Source organism: Eurosta solidaginis, chromosome 2 (genome assembly GCF_040869045.1).
Source record: "Eurosta solidaginis isolate ZX-2024a chromosome 2, ASM4086904v1, whole genome shotgun sequence".
Taxonomy (NCBI): domain Eukaryota; kingdom Metazoa; phylum Arthropoda; class Insecta; order Diptera; family Tephritidae; genus Eurosta; species Eurosta solidaginis.
The window spans coordinates 236,371,181-236,386,785 of record NC_090320.1 but is presented as its reverse complement, the minus strand read 5'-3'; the positions used below and the strand labels follow the sequence as shown (position 1 = coordinate 236,386,785).

At 40.8% G+C, this 15,605-nt stretch overlaps 1 protein-coding gene across 13 annotated transcripts in view; it reads left to right on the top strand.

The window, feature by feature from the left end:
• S (EGF receptor activation regulator Star) overlaps window positions 1-15,605 on the top strand; it is a 199,166-nt gene that overhangs the window by 55,197 nt on the left and 128,364 nt on the right. For 2 of the 13 annotated variants that reach the window (XM_067767321.1, XM_067767316.1), the window contains one exon: window positions 5,195-5,626. The exons of the other annotated variants lie outside the window; for them this stretch is intronic. The gene's annotated coding sequence lies outside the window, so the exon portion shown is untranslated. The remainder of the gene's footprint in view (window positions 1-5,194; window positions 5,627-15,605) is intronic. 13 annotated transcript variants of the gene reach the window in all.

Here is a 15,605-nt window from a genome sequence, read left to right as displayed (position 1 = left end):
AAAGTATTTCAGTCGCTATCCATTTTTATTGTTTCTTACTTTAATTATAAGTTAGCTTAAATGACACTTTCATGCGAGATTTATGCCCTCAATGACGTAGTCAATTGCACAAAAAAACTTACTTAACATTTATACATAATACAGAGTTTGTTTATTATTTAATTTTCGGTTATGATCTCTGATCTACATAGAGATCTCTGATACAAATTAGAGATCAGAGAATCTATACCTATAATTAGGGTGACCTTTTTAGAACCAATAACTCTTTTGAAATCGATAACTTTTTTTTAAACCGGTTACTTTTTTGAAACTTGCTGCTTTTCTGGAACTAGTTAGTTTTACTATGCGGGTAAAAGTTTTTTAACTGGCTGCTCTTTCACTACGGCTGCATTTTTGGAGGTGGTTCTTTTTTATAGTTCACTAAATTTTTGGATCTGCCCCCATATTGCAGCTTTCGATAACGCCAAAGCCCGAGTTAAAGTTGGCATAGTCATAACCATATTTTTACTTATCCATATCAAATTGGCATCAGTTATTCGTGCCTTAACCTAAAAATCTTGAAAATTTCATAACAATGAAGAAAACGCAAAAAATTACAAACATATACCACAAAAAATAAGTCTCTTAGTCAAAATGTATTCAAAACAATAAATAAGATCTACAAAAAGTTAATAAATTCTCCAACTTAAATATTTTTAGGTTATCGATATGGCGACAAACCAAAAACCAATTAGTTGGCTATGGTATGGTTATGGCTTAAGCGTTATGGTATGGCACCATTAATCGATTACATTGATTTCCATAAGGTTGGTTCGATTAGCTGTTTATCTGGTTATGGTTAAGTCACCATTAAGTGACCCTTAAAGCTCCATCCCTAAAAATATCTAAAACAGTATGAAGTGCGCAGAAAAGTATGCAACATCGATCAGAGGGAGTAGTGAATAAAAATATGAGGAAAGGGGGGAGAGGGGGAGGGAGAGTAAGTGGTAAAAACTTCTTAAAAGTTATGCAGATAGACCAAAGTTAGAGCAAAACAACGTTCATCAGGTATGCTAGTATTGTATAATCAATTTTATATTGTTGTTGTTTGTTGTTAGGAATGCGTACATTGTACCTCAGACAAAAGGCGCCTTAGATTTAAACTTTTCTACGCTGTTGAGTGAATCATTTAGCACTCAGAACTTGAAACGTAACGAAAACCTATTGATCACTTTAACTATTTGACAAGCGAATTCCTGAGTTAACTCGTTCACTGTTGTTCTTTTTTTATTGTTTTGGTTGTCGTAAATTCTTTAGATAGCATTGTTCTGCGTATTTCTCCATGAATAAGTCTATTTGCGATGTGCTGCAGTATTTGTATTTGTTTAGGGTGTATGCGGTATTTATGTAGGTAAAGAGTTGCTAGTGCTACAAATATTATTAGCACTTCATTAAAAGATAAACTGTTAACATATTACCTTGGGATAGTATATCAAACTCAAGCGTTTTCTATGTAGTCTCCTCTATTGTGATATGTATTTCTGATTACCTAAATACTGATAAAATCTACTTACGAGTAGTTAAAGGACGAGTAACAAATTTTGGAATCCCAGAAACTGAATTATACCTTCGAGGAGATTTAAGCCGAGTTTCTATTCCGATATTGCGTCGTGCTACTTTAAACTGGCGGGACGGGACGAACATATTTTATGTCGACTTCGAGCGGAACCCGCAATGTAGATTAATGTGCGCTGAGAAGCCTTTCCATGGTATAAATACACTCGGAGGGCGTGCCAAAACATTACCGCAACACCTCCTAGGGAAACCGTTTTCTAGTTGAAAATCCTTTATGTATAGTATTTTGATATTGATTTTCTCTGAACTTCAAGCAACTCTTCAAACAGCCGAAGGATTTTAACCTATTTCCTACGAAATTAGAATAGCATTTGAATAATTTACCGTCAACAAAAACATTTGCCACTTGCTTTATGTTAATCTTTTAATTTTTCATATCACTTTCCCCTTACTCGCGAAAATATTTCACAATAATTAATTAAAAATCTTTTTTGATAAATAAACATATTCGTTTAAATTTTCATTTATTTGGTTTAAATTATTTAATTAATGCTTTTGCTATATGAATCTGCAACTCTTCCAGCTGCCAGCTGACTTGTCGCTATATTTCATATGCCCAATGTTTATTTAAATTTTTGAGACTGATCGGCCCAACGCTAGCAAGCAGGGGCAGACGTCACAAACGTTGGTAGCTCATTGATGAATGATCTTGAAAATTATTGTTTTGCTAATGTTCCTTATGAGCCGAGTCAATTCCTTTTTTTTTAGTTTTAGTAGCTGTGAATGTATGATTGTCAGTGTTGTTCGAAAAGTTTATAAAATGTTTGGCTTTTTGATTATTTTTTATTTTTGGTACTTTTATTTTGAATTTTTTGTTTATAAATATTGCATTCAAACAACTTTGAACTTGACCTAAGTATGTGAAATGACCAAAAAAAAATGCTTGTGAGAGTGTGCCAACTTTGTGTTAAAAACTATTATTACAGAAAATATATAACTCATTTTAATTTTGGGGCAAACTTTTGCTTATGCAACGAATAAGCAGTTGTGATTTATGTACATATACATATCTGAACATTACATGAGCTATTTGACGTCAGTAGATGCGCGGTATTGCATGTTCACAATCGAACATTTTACTCGAGAAGTCAGAAAATTTAGATTAAATAAAAAATAAATCTAAGGCGCGATAACCTCCGAAGAGATCTAAGGCCGAGCTTCTCTTCCAATTTGCGTCGTGCTCCTCTTGATTTTTCCCTACAAATTGGCCGGACGGGACCTACATGTTTTATGCCGACTCCGAACGGCATCTGCAAGGCGGATGAGCTTTCACTGAGAGCTTTTCATGGCAGAAATACACTCGGAGCGCTTGCCAGACACTACCGAGGGGCGACCCCGCTTAGAAAACTTTTCTTCTAATTGAAAAACCTTATTTCTAAAATTTTGATGTTGCTTTGCCCGGGAGTTGAACCCAGGGCATACGGTGTGATAGGCGGAGCACGCTACCATCACACCACGGTGGCCGCCAAAATTTAGATTACTGAAGAAAAAATGGAGAATTTATAACTATTGGGATTGGGAAAATATCAATCTGACTTAAGGTACAAATGTGACTTCAGGATACTAACCACCTCGCTATCGGCAGATCAGAACCACAAATGACACTGAGGATGGAACATGCCAAAACCGGCTTGTTCTGGCTGGCCGGCACGAATTTTGTAATTGAAATTTAAAAGTAACTTCCCGATAAGCTACAAGCTTGCAACATGTAATATAGTTCAGAACCCGATGACAATGCAATAGTAAGAAAAAAAAACTCCGATAGGTGACGCATGGATCGAAATATATCGCCGATAGGTGGCGCAAGGATCGAGATATTAAAAAAAATCGCATTTGTGGTCCGATTTGGTTCATATTTGGAACACATAATACATACATGAATAGAAAGCGGCCTGTAGAAAAAATCGCCGCTAGGTGGCGCAAGGATCGAGATATTAAAAAAATCGTATTTGTGGTCCGATTTGGTCCATATTTGGAACCATAATACATACATAAATAGAAAGGGACCTATGATATCCGATTTGGCTCATATTTGGAAAAAATATTACATACAGTCCGGTAGAAGTGACATCAAAATATTTTGGAGTTCGAGGAGGGACAAGCATACGTGGCGCAGAATTGTATTGAGGACTTAGATTGTAACAAATTGTCAGGCAAGAGTCCTTGTTAAAATGAGTCACTAAATGAACTAAATAGAATGAGAAATAATAGGCAACTTTCACGCGCAGAAGTTTGTAGCATAATAGTAGTAGTAGTAGTAGTAGTAGTAGTAGTAGTAGTAGTAGTAGTAGCAATAGTCTTTATTAAAATATTTTGCGTTGCTACTTAGCTCACGATTAAACCTTAATGGCACGCCCTCATTGGAGAAACCACTTTGGGGAAACATCAGAAACAGAAAGAGAAAAATGCAGTCTCAAGTTCATCAGATCAATAACATTTTTTGATTAAGTAACAGCTTTTCCCCTTTAACAACGAAATGTTTAATTTTTAGGATTAATTAAGAATAAAATTTGCGATTAATCAACAATAATCTTTACAATTAATCTTTACGATTAATCAAGAGTAATTTTTACGACTAATTTTTACTATTATTCAAGAAAAATGTTTGCGATTAATACACATTAGGTTAGGTTGAACTGGCCGGTCCATGAGAACTCACATAGATTGAATGAGGCCGTAGTGTTGCCAGAAGTGTATTTAACGACCAAACTGAAAAACCCTATCAAAAACCACGACCTATGTTATAACTCCGTCCTCTTGGTAAATACTAGAAACTTTCTAGGACGTATGCCATTTGCCGTTTCTAGATCTGACAGCTGTATCACTCCTAATAGCTGGAGTATTAGCCTGGCAAGCGAAAGGCACGAGCACAGAACGAGCTCGATCGTGTCCTCCGCAAACCCGCACTTCCTACATCTGCTATCACTGACCAAGCCTAATTTAAAGGCATGTGAAACAAGAAGGCAGTGTCCGGTCAGACTACCCATCATGAGTCTACAGCCTTCTCTTTTTTATGATAAAAACAACTTTGTTGGTCTAAGGTTGTAAGACCTACATATAATCCTCGACACTTTACAGCCCCGCGCTTGAACTCACGCTTTTTCCGCTTGGTCGATCATGTGTACCTCTCGCCTTCTCTTAATCTCGCCCAATCTAATCGGGACGTCTACGGAGCAAGTTTCAAAGTTTGCGCACTTTTTGGCTGGTTTATCTGATTTTTCATTCCCATCTATTCCCATATACTTTGGGACCCAATATAGATGTATGCTTCTCCCTGCCCCGATTCTTTCCAGAGACTGCTTACACTCTAACATACTTTTAGATCCTGTGCTATGCGAGATTATTGCCGTATGTGCTGCTTGGCTGTCGATATATAAATGTTAACAGGGCTGCAGTTTAAGCTATTTCCTTCCAGTGTGTCTACTGCTTTGGTTACGGCTAATACTTCCGCTTGGAAACTACTACAGTGATCTTGCCGCTTGTAGGATCTGTTAATTTCGGGATCATAGAATTAAGTTTAGTTAATTAAAAAAATTTATTTATTTTACCTATTTATGTTCTATTTTTCTTCTGTTTGCAGGTAAATATGAACAGATGCATAGCTGGAACATGGCCTTTGAAGACTAGAAAGTTACGAGGCAACTTCTAGAACCGTAAATCCATGTGTGTACTTTAGAAAGTCAAAACTGGACCACTTTGTAGTGACAGTAACAGGCTGTATGTAAAATATTTCAAGTTCTTTAGTTATTAAAACATTTCGGTATAATAAATGTATTAAAGCTCCGTTAAACGTGATTATCTTAGTACATTACCTGAAATTCTAGTAATATAAACCCACTTCACGTTGGTCGTGTACACCAGAACATGCTGCAGAAGAATTGTAAAAAAAAAACATAAAACAACAGCAAACCAACCACATTGATTTCTTGGTCAGACAATTGTGGTTACAGTAGCGAAACCACAAAATAAAACAATTCAAAAACAACAAAGAAAAAAATCAAAATTGTCACAGGTAATTACAGCAGTTTTTTTCCTCACGAACATTAACCATTTTTCATAGTTTTTACGTGCAATGTTGTTACGTGCAAATTGTGATTTTTCGAAAAGGGTGAAGACCTCAAACAGCAAAAATAAAACGTGAAACAAGTTTTACTTACGTCAAATGAAAAATTTCGAACAACACTTTCTAATGTGAAAAAAGTTGTGAGCGAAATGACGGGGTAAATATGCAACTATGGAAAAATAATATACTTATGGCCTCCAACAAAACACTAAAAATATTAATACTAAGCAGAAAACAAAAGACTTAATTAAATCTTGGCAAAAATGAACTGTGCAAATTTACAAATCTTGAACAATGTGAACAATCAAAGCTAAACGAAAATAAAAAACAAACTGAAAATAAAGAGAATACTTACCGCTTAAGCGGTTATGGCCGTCCAACAAGCCGCGCCAGTTAGCAGAGCGAAGGTCACACCAAAGAAATTTAAATAGTTTTCCACCTGGTTCTTCTAGCCTAAAGGGGCCGCCTTCCTCCTCTATTTTCATAGGCGGATTCATATAAAAATACTTTCTTAAATCTTCTTCGGTACTCACCGTTGCCAACGCATAGATGTTCGTAGATCTTTCGAAGAACTTTTCTCTCGAACACTCCCAGAGCCACTTCATCTTATGCTGTCATGGTCCATGCTTCTCCACCATATGGCAGGACGGGTACTATGTACACTTAAAGAAATGGTGCTAGTAAAATCTACAAATCGGTTCTGTTGTTCTTGAGTTAACGGATATTCGGTGAAATTGATCGAATTATGGTTAATTCGACCGAGTTCTTTGTCAAGCGAACAAATTAGTTTAGTCATTTCAACAGAAGAGAAGTTGTCGCTCTTAAGTTAACAAAATTCTGTAAAATTGACAGATTCCTAATCAATCTAACTGATTTTTTTGTTAACACAACTGACTGGTCATTTCAACAGCGTTCAACAGTCAATACATGAGCAAATTTCAAAGAGAATTTTACGCTCACTGCGCTCTCTACTTTGTACTTATGTATGCTGTGTGACATTTTTTTTTACCCTATGAGATAAAACCATCCTAGTACATATGCTGTGAGCAAATGGTGCAACTGGCGGCCACCGGCTTGTGGTTGTAGCGTGCTCCGCCTACAACACCGAAGATCGTGGGTTCAACTCCCGGTCAAAGCAACCTCGAAAATTTAGAATCAATGAAAAAAAAATTTTTCTAAACGGGGTCGCCCCTCGGCAGTGATTTGGCGAGTGTTTGCGTATATTTTTGCCATGAAAAGCTTCCCAGTGAAAATTCATATGCCTTGCAGATGCCGTTTAGAGTCGGTATAAAACATGTAGGTCCCGCTCCCACCATATTGTAGAAAAAATTAAAAGGTGCACGATGAAAATTGAAAGAGAAGCATTTCATTTGTTTATTTAATAGTGCAACTGATTTGTATAGCGCTATCTGTCCATAGCTCCTGGATTTGCGCCCTTCTGCTTTGATGTATGTTCCAAACCAATCCAATAAAATGTGTTTATTTTATTCAGCTGAGCAGAGCTCACAGAGTATATTAATTTTGTTCGCATAACGGTACCCCAACGGCATAAACTAATCGAGATAGATATACGACTTCTATATATCAAAATGATCTGGGCGAAAAAAGAAATTCATTTTGCCATGTCCGTCCGTCCGTATGTCCGTAAACACGATAAAATGAGTTAATTTTGTAGAATCTTAATGAAATTTGGTATGATCGCTATTTAAAATGAACGAAATCGGACTATAATCACGCCCACTTTTTCGATATCGAAAATTGCAAAAAAACCAAAAAGTGCGATAATTCATTACCAAAGACGTATAAAGCAATGAAAATTGGTAGGTGGGTTGGCCTTATGACGCAGAATAGAAAATTAGTAAAATTTTGGACAATGGGCGTGGCACCGCCCACTTTTAAAAGAAGGTAATTTAAAAGATTTGCAAGCTGTAATTTGGCAGCTGAGTATGTAATGTTCGATTACACCCGAACTTAGCCTTCCTTACTTGTTTCTAGCTAAAGAGCTCAATCCAAATCAGTCCTTTTATTCAGGAAACAACATACACAATGAGCAAATTTTTGGTTCACTCCTTTACGGACTCACAAAAGTAAACTTCTATAAGCAGGTATGTATTTCTCAAATAACCTAAATCGACAGATGGTGCATATTCTTTGCTTTGCCTTAAATAAATATTAAGTAGAAAGAAGCGAAATACGCGAATACAAATTGTGCTAGCGGATGAGAGTGACTACGTCAATCTATGGCCTACTCGTCAAATTTTTTCCACTACGCGTGCTAAACATATTCGACTACGTCACTTTTTACTTTGTTTATCCAAGAACGCATAGGAAAGTAAGTATAAGTTAAAATAGACACACACATCTAAAATAAGTGTAATAGGTGTATGAAATAGAGCATAATTAGTAATTATGAAAAATGGAAATGTGTTGAAAGTAGGAAAGTATAAGAGGCAATGCAAAAAAACAACACAAAACAATATAAGAATATAATGTACGAAAGAAACAACAGAGCAAAGTAGTAGTGATTGACCACTATGCGCTTGCTACATTATCATGAAGAGGGTTCGTGGTTCTGTTGGCTACACTCTCAGCCAGATTTTCGTTGCTTGCCATGTGGCGTGAAGCGGGAAAATTTTAGACGCCATTTTGTTGCAGAGCTTAATACTTATTTATTAAGTTATACATGATTTTGCCCAAGTGTATTTCACTTTGTTTACGTACATACACAAACAAAAATGTGTCAACGCACGTGTTACCATTAGTCCGCTCCAAAGGTTTCCATAACTGCTGCGGACCCGTTAATTGCGCTCCTCTGTACTTTTAGACTTTAGGGTACTTGCGCGCATTAAAACACCCTAAATGAGACATGGAACTCGTTGCATACAATGTTGCAAGCCAATTGCATTTTTATCTGTTTAAGGGCATATGTGTGTGCGTCGAAAAGTTACCACAATTACGTTATAAGCCAATATGTAGTTTCCACGTGCGCTTTTTTCTCTTGGCATTTTTTTATGTGCCATCAAATTTTTGTTATAAATTCCAGTTTTTTTTATTTTTGTTTTTATTTGTTTTCATTAATTTTGTGGTAGTTGTTGCGTGTATAAGGGAAGATATTGTCTCATCGTACCGCTAGTCTTATGCTGCCACCTTGCACATACCGTTGCGGTTATTGTACCAAACCATTTCGCTAACGGCACACATCACACGCACCTTTTTGCGGTTGGTTGATTTTTGATTGTTGTCATGTTGCATTTGTTGCGCTGTATTTGTTATTAACGTTGTTGGTGTTGTCACATAATATATCATTTTTCATAGGTATTATTTTGGCAGATTTTTCTCTGGTACGATGTTTGTCCTATGCTGTACGTCAAAGCGTATTCTTTGTTATGATATTATTTTAGATATTCCAAAATTAATTGTTGCTTGTTTTAATTTAGATCTTCAAATGCCCGACACATAGCTGATTCCCGAGTAGGGTAGCTAAATAATTCAGATTTTTGGGTGGAGATCGTTGGTCTCTCACTGTGTTCCTCACGTTTGTGCGTGCGTTGGTGCAACTGGAGCCAGCCGTACCTGCCCCCCGCCGCCTTGAGACCCCATCTTAAGACTGCATCGGTTAGACATTCATATGCACGTCGGCACAAACCGCACTGAGACTCAGAGAATCTTGGTGCTCGAAGGATACTCAGAAAAGCTATAGCGGTCTCCTAAATTTACTACCACCGGAAACTTTGAATTCCAAATTAGCTTAGTATCCTCGCAAACTGCGGTTTGAGGACGGTGTTAACACTATAATTTCAAGTAGGCATGATTGGAAGATGCGCACGGTTCCAGCTAACAAAGGCATACTAATCTACACCGATGGCTCCAAAATGGACTCACGTGTGGGTATTCTCAAGAGCTATCTACGCCATTCAAACTGTTGTCATACTGTAGCGTGTTTCATGCAGAAGTCCTGGCAAATCACTCTAGTTTCGGAGCATAACTGGTATCTATCTCTTCTGATAGCTAAGCAGCAATAAAGCGCTAGCTGCACCATACACTAGCTTCAAGCTAGTAGGGGCATGCAAGGAACTTACAACTGTGTTAACTGACACTGTAGCTATACTCATTGTCTGGGTTCCGGGACATAGGGGATGCGAAGTATTGACATAGTTGATAAGCTGTCACGTGGGCCTTAAGAAGATATTCGGAATTTTCACGTGAAAAAAGCTCAGAAAAAGCTGTGCAATTTCAAGAGCTACATGGCCAGACTAAAATGAAAGGAGGACAAGGAGTCTGCTGTGTAGATCTAGGGTCAACACTGGTATGCACTGTTCATTAGGCTTTAGGCCACTCATGCGGAAAATATGGATATTCCGCACAATAACCACTGTAGGAGTTGTAAAGACATTACTGCAAAAGAGACTGTTGAGCATTTTCTGTGCAAATGCCCGGCACTAGCTAGAAAGCGTTTAAGATTCTTCGGAAGCCCCCTTTTGGAAAATCCAAATATTCTTCATTTTACAAACGGCTCGGGCTAGTTGTAGTACATATTCGATGTAGCACTCAATAAGTTCAAACAAGTTTTATTGCATCAAAACGAGTCTTTGATAATGTTTTCTAATTGCAGATGATATTGGCCAGCCACTGGATATTTCATGTTTCTCTCCGTTGAAAATCTCCAGATGCGCAATCTTGAGTTTTCTTATCACACACCTGCTGTCTCTTCCCTAGCCCTCGATTTAAAGCTGTCAGTTGCAAACATTTATGGGTGTTTACCATGATCTGCCCAAGAAACGCCTGAAACTTTTCGTTTAACCGCCTTTCAATGAATAAAAAAATATATTTTGCAATTGCTTAAATCTAAGCAGCTTGATAAATTTTGCCAAAAGGACATAAAAACCAGCTTAAGAAAGTTGAAAATGTATTCCTTGCACGCAAGAATTTATTACACTATCGTGTCTTTATTTGTTGATTTTGGTGGATTTTAATGCAATATTTGTAATGCAGACCATTCCTGCGCAACTTCAAAGGTCTTTAGGGATTTCCTGCCGCTGGTTGGCCATCATCTACACTAACTTCCTCAGGCTTAACTATATCCCTAAGTCGTGGCACACGGTTAGGGTCATCTTCATTCCGAAGGCCGGCAGGAGCTCTCATGTGTCACCTAAGGATTTCAGGCCAATCAGTCTCTCGTCGTTTCTTCTTAAGACGTTTGAGGTGACCTGTACCTACGAGAAAGGATACCTGGGGGGTTACTGTCGGCTTCACAGCATGCGTACTCCAAAGGCAGATCGACGGAAACGGCTCTCCATTCGATTGTAAAGCAAATAGAGGGGTCTCTAGAACATAAAGAGTATGCTCTGGGTGCCTTTCTAGACATCGAGGCGGCTTTTAACAATGTCTTACCGGGGGCAATCGAAAGAGCTCTGGTGGGTTTAGGAGTCGAAGCGGCTCTGGTTGAATTTATTAGCAAACTTCTATGCGGAGAATTGTCGCAACGGAGTGGGGAGGAGCCATAATAAGGAGGAAGGTGTGCAGGGGCACGCCACAGGGGGGTGTCCTATCTCCTCTGCTCTGGGTTGTGGTAGTCAACGAGCTTCTTGTGGAGCTGGAAGCCAATGGTTGTCGGGTGGTTGCCTATGCAGATGACCTCGCTATCCTAGTCAGGGGCAAATTTCTGGGCACCCTGCGCGATGTTCTGCAGGGATACCTGGATACTGTGGCTAGGTGGGCTGAATAATGTGGATTGGCGGTCAACCCGGGAAAAACAGAATTGGTTCTTTTTACAAGGAGATATAAGATACCCGACTTCAGAACTCCTTCGATTGGAGGGGTACCGTTGGTACTTACTGACAGGGTTAAATATTTGGGAATTGTTCTGGACAAGAAGCTGTCCTGGAGGCCCAATGTGGAAGATAGGGCCAGGAAGGCCGCGGTTGCCTTGTACTGCTGCAGGGGGGCTATCGGAAAGAGATGGGGGCTCTCGCCAGGAGTAGTACACTGGCTTTATGAGATGGTGGTCAAACCGATTCTGCTATATGGGGTGCTGGTATGGTGGAAAGCACTGGACACGGCGAGCACCTCCAAAATGCTAGTGTCAGTGCAACGGACGGCGCTTATCGGTATCATTGGCGCTATGAGAACAACACCTACCTTGGCACTGAATGTCATGCTGAATATACATCCAGTAGATATTGCGGGAAAGGCAGCCGCGGCCCGGTCGTTGGTCAGGCTTCGTGATATGGGTTATATGCTTTCTGATTTCGGACACTCTAGCCTTCTTACTAGTTTCGACTTTATCCCGGACAGGACGGACTATTGCATGCCGGTGGCCGCTCCCTATACAACCTTCACCCCAGTCATTCCCCCGAGGGAGGAGTGGAGAAGAGGAATTATCTGCGGCATGGGACCGGTTAACTTGTTCACGGATGGGTCGAAGTTGGACGGAAAGGTTGGCGGGGGGGTCTTTTGTCAAGAGCTAAATGTAAGCCGCAAGTTTAAGTTGGCTGATCACTGCAGTGTATTCCAAGCGGAAGTTGCTGCGATTAAGGATGCGGTGGATGAAATGCTATCCAGCGCTACTACGGTTAGGGAATTTAACATCTACTCTGATAGCCAAGCGGCTATAAAGGCCTTGAGCTCAACTACAGTGCGATCGAGGGTGGTCTGGGAGTGCCTGACCTCACTTGCGATTGCATCGAATTATTTTACAATTAAGATTATCTGGGTCCCGGGTTTCATAGTGATATTCCGGGTAACTGTCAAGCGGATCTCTTAGCCCGAATCGGTACAACTGAACCGGATGAAGATGGCTGTAGGGATTTCGGGATTCCGCTAGCCACCTGTCGATTGCTCTTCCATAGCTGGGCCTCGAGTCAGCTCAGCAAACGTTGGGCGGACACTACGTCTTGTAGGATATCAAGATCTTTCTGGCCGAAAGTGAATGGCAGGAGGTCTGCTGAAGTAATTGGGTTCACTAAGGCTCACCTATCAATGGTCATTGGGGTTTTGACAGGGCACTGTCCCATGGGTATCCATGCGGTACGTCTCAATATATTGGAAACTCCATCCTGCTGCAGCTGTATGGAGGATGATGAGGTGGAATCACCAAATCACTTTATGCTTGACTGCCCAGCTTTTGCCAGAACTAGGCGAAAGTATTTCGGTCGTGACTCACTTGGATCTCCCGAGGAGCTATCCAAGGTTGAGATCGGGATCATTCGGAACTTTATCGTTGCTACCCAACGATTCTCTAAGTAGTTATATCTACGTCACCGTTACTTACTTACTTAATTGGCGCTTAACCGTCTAAACGGTTATGGCCGTCCAACAAGGCGCGCCAGTCGCTCCTTCGCTCCGCCAACCGGCGCCAATTGGTCACACCAAGGGAGTTTAAATCGTTTTCCACCTGGTCCTTCCAACGGAGTGGGGGCCGCCCTCTACCTCTGCTTCCATAGGCGGGTTCCGATAGAAACACTTTCTTGGCCGGAGCATCATCTTTCATTCGCATAACATGGCCTAGCCAGCGCAGCCGCTGCGTTTTAATTCGCTGGACTATGTTGATGTCTGCGTATAGCTCGTACAGCTCATCATTAAATCTTCTTCGGTACTCGCCATCGCCAACGCGTAGAGGTCCATAAATCTTTCGAAGAACTTTTCTCTCGAACACTCCCAAAGCCGCTTCATCTGCTGTTGTCATGGTCCATGCTTCTGCCCCATATAGCAGGACGGGTACGATAAGTGACTTGTAGAGTATGATTTTCGTTCGCCGAGAGAGGACTTTACTTTTCAATTGCCTACCTAGTCCAAAGTAGCATTTATTGGCAAGATTGATTCTTCGCTGGATTTCAGTGCTGATGTTGTTGCTAGTGTTGATGCTGGTTCCCAAATAAACGAAGTCTTTTACTATTTCGAAATTATGGCTGCCAACAGTAGCGTGGTTGCCAAGGCGCATATGCGCTGACTCTTTGCTCGATGACAGCAGGTACTTCGTTTTGTCCTCATTCACCATCAAACCCATCTTTACCGCTTCTTTTTCCAGCTTGGAGTAAGCAGAACTAACAGCGCGGGTGTTTAGGCCGATGATATCAATGTCATCAGCATATGCCAGTAATTGCACGCTTTTATAGTATATTGTTCCAGTGCGGTTAAGTTCTGCAGCTAGTATAATTTTCTCCAGCATCAAATTAAAGAAATCGCACGAGCACCCTGTCTGAAACCTCGTTTAGTTTCGAACGGCTCGGAGAGGTCCTTCCCAATTCTGACTGAGCTGATGGTGTTGCTCAACGTCATTTTGCACAGCCGTATAAGTTCTGCGGGGAAACCAAATTCAGACATAGCGGCATATAGGCAGCTCCTTTTCGTGCTGTCGAAGGCGGCTTTAAAGTCGACGAAGAGGTGATGTGTGTCGATTCTCTTTTCACGGGTTTTTTCCAAGATTTGGCGCATTGTGAAAATCTGGTCGATGGTAGATTTACCAGGTCTGAAGCCGCACTGATAAGGTCCAATCAGCCGGTTCACGGTGGGCTTCAATCTTTCGCACAATACACTTGAAAGGACCTTATATGCGATATTAAGAAGGCTGATTCCACGATAGTTGGTGCATTTTGCAGTATCCCCCTTCTTGTGGACTGGGCAAAGAACACTTAGATTCCAACCGTCGGGCATGCTTTCGTCCGCCCATATTTTGCTAAGAAGCTGCTGCATGCGCCTTACCAACTCCTCGCCGCCGAACTTGAATAGCTCCGCAGGCAATCCATCAGCGCCGACGGCCTTGTTGTTTTTCAATCTGGTTATTGCTATTCTAACTTCGTCATAATCGGGCGGGGGGACATATATTCCATCATCATCGATTGCGGGATCGGGTTCTTCATCTCTGCGCGGTGAATTGCTGCCTCCATTTAGGAGAGCAGAGAAGTGCTCCCTCCATAATCTAAGCACTCTCTGGACATCAGTTACAAGGTCGCCGTTTTCATTCCTACAGGAGTTTGCCCCGGTCTTAAAACCTTCCGTCTGTGGCCGTATTTTTTGGTAGAATTTTCGGGCGTTATTCCTGGTGGCTAGCAGCTCAAGCTCCTCGCACTCACGTCTTTCTGCTTCTGCTTTTTTCTTCCTGAAAAGGCGTCTCGCTTCCCTTTTCAACTCACGATAGCGTTCACACACTCCTCTTGTCGCGCTCGCTTTTAACGTAGCCCTGTAGGCAGCGTCTTTTCTTTCGGTTGCAACGCGGCATTCTTCATCATACCAGTTGTTTTTTCGTGGCCGCCGGTAACCAATTTTTTCCTCGGCGGCAGTATGAAGTGCTTTGGAGATATGCTCCCACTGCTCCTGTATTCCTTCAGGATGAGTTGTGCCCTCAGAGAGCAGGTGTGAGAGTCGAGTTGCGAAATCATTGGCAGTCTGTTGTGATTGAAGCTTTTCGACGTCTAGCTTTCCTTGTGTTTTTTGTTCCTTGTTTTTAGCCGCGTTGAGGCGGGTGCGTATTTTGGCTGCAACGAGATAATGGTCCGAATCGATGTTAGGTCCTCGGATCGTTCGCACATCTAAAACACTGGAGGCATGCCGTCCGTCTATCACAACGTGATCGATCTGATTGCGAGTATTTCGATCAGGAGACAGCCATGTAGCTTGATGTATCTTTTTATGCATGAACCTCGTGCTTGATATGACCATGTTTCGAGCACCGGCAAAGTCAATCAGCCTCAGTCCGTTAGGAGAAGTTTCATTGTGTAGGCTGAACTTTCCGACTGTAGGGCCAAAAACACCTTCTTTGCCCACCCTGGCGTTAAAGTCGCCAAGCACGACTTTTATATCATGACGGGGGCAGCGCTCGTATGTGCGTTCTAATTGTTCATAAAAAGTGTCTTTCACCTCATCGTCCTTCTCCTCTGTCGGCGCATGGGCGCAGATGAATGATATATTAAAAAATTTTGCTTTTATTCGA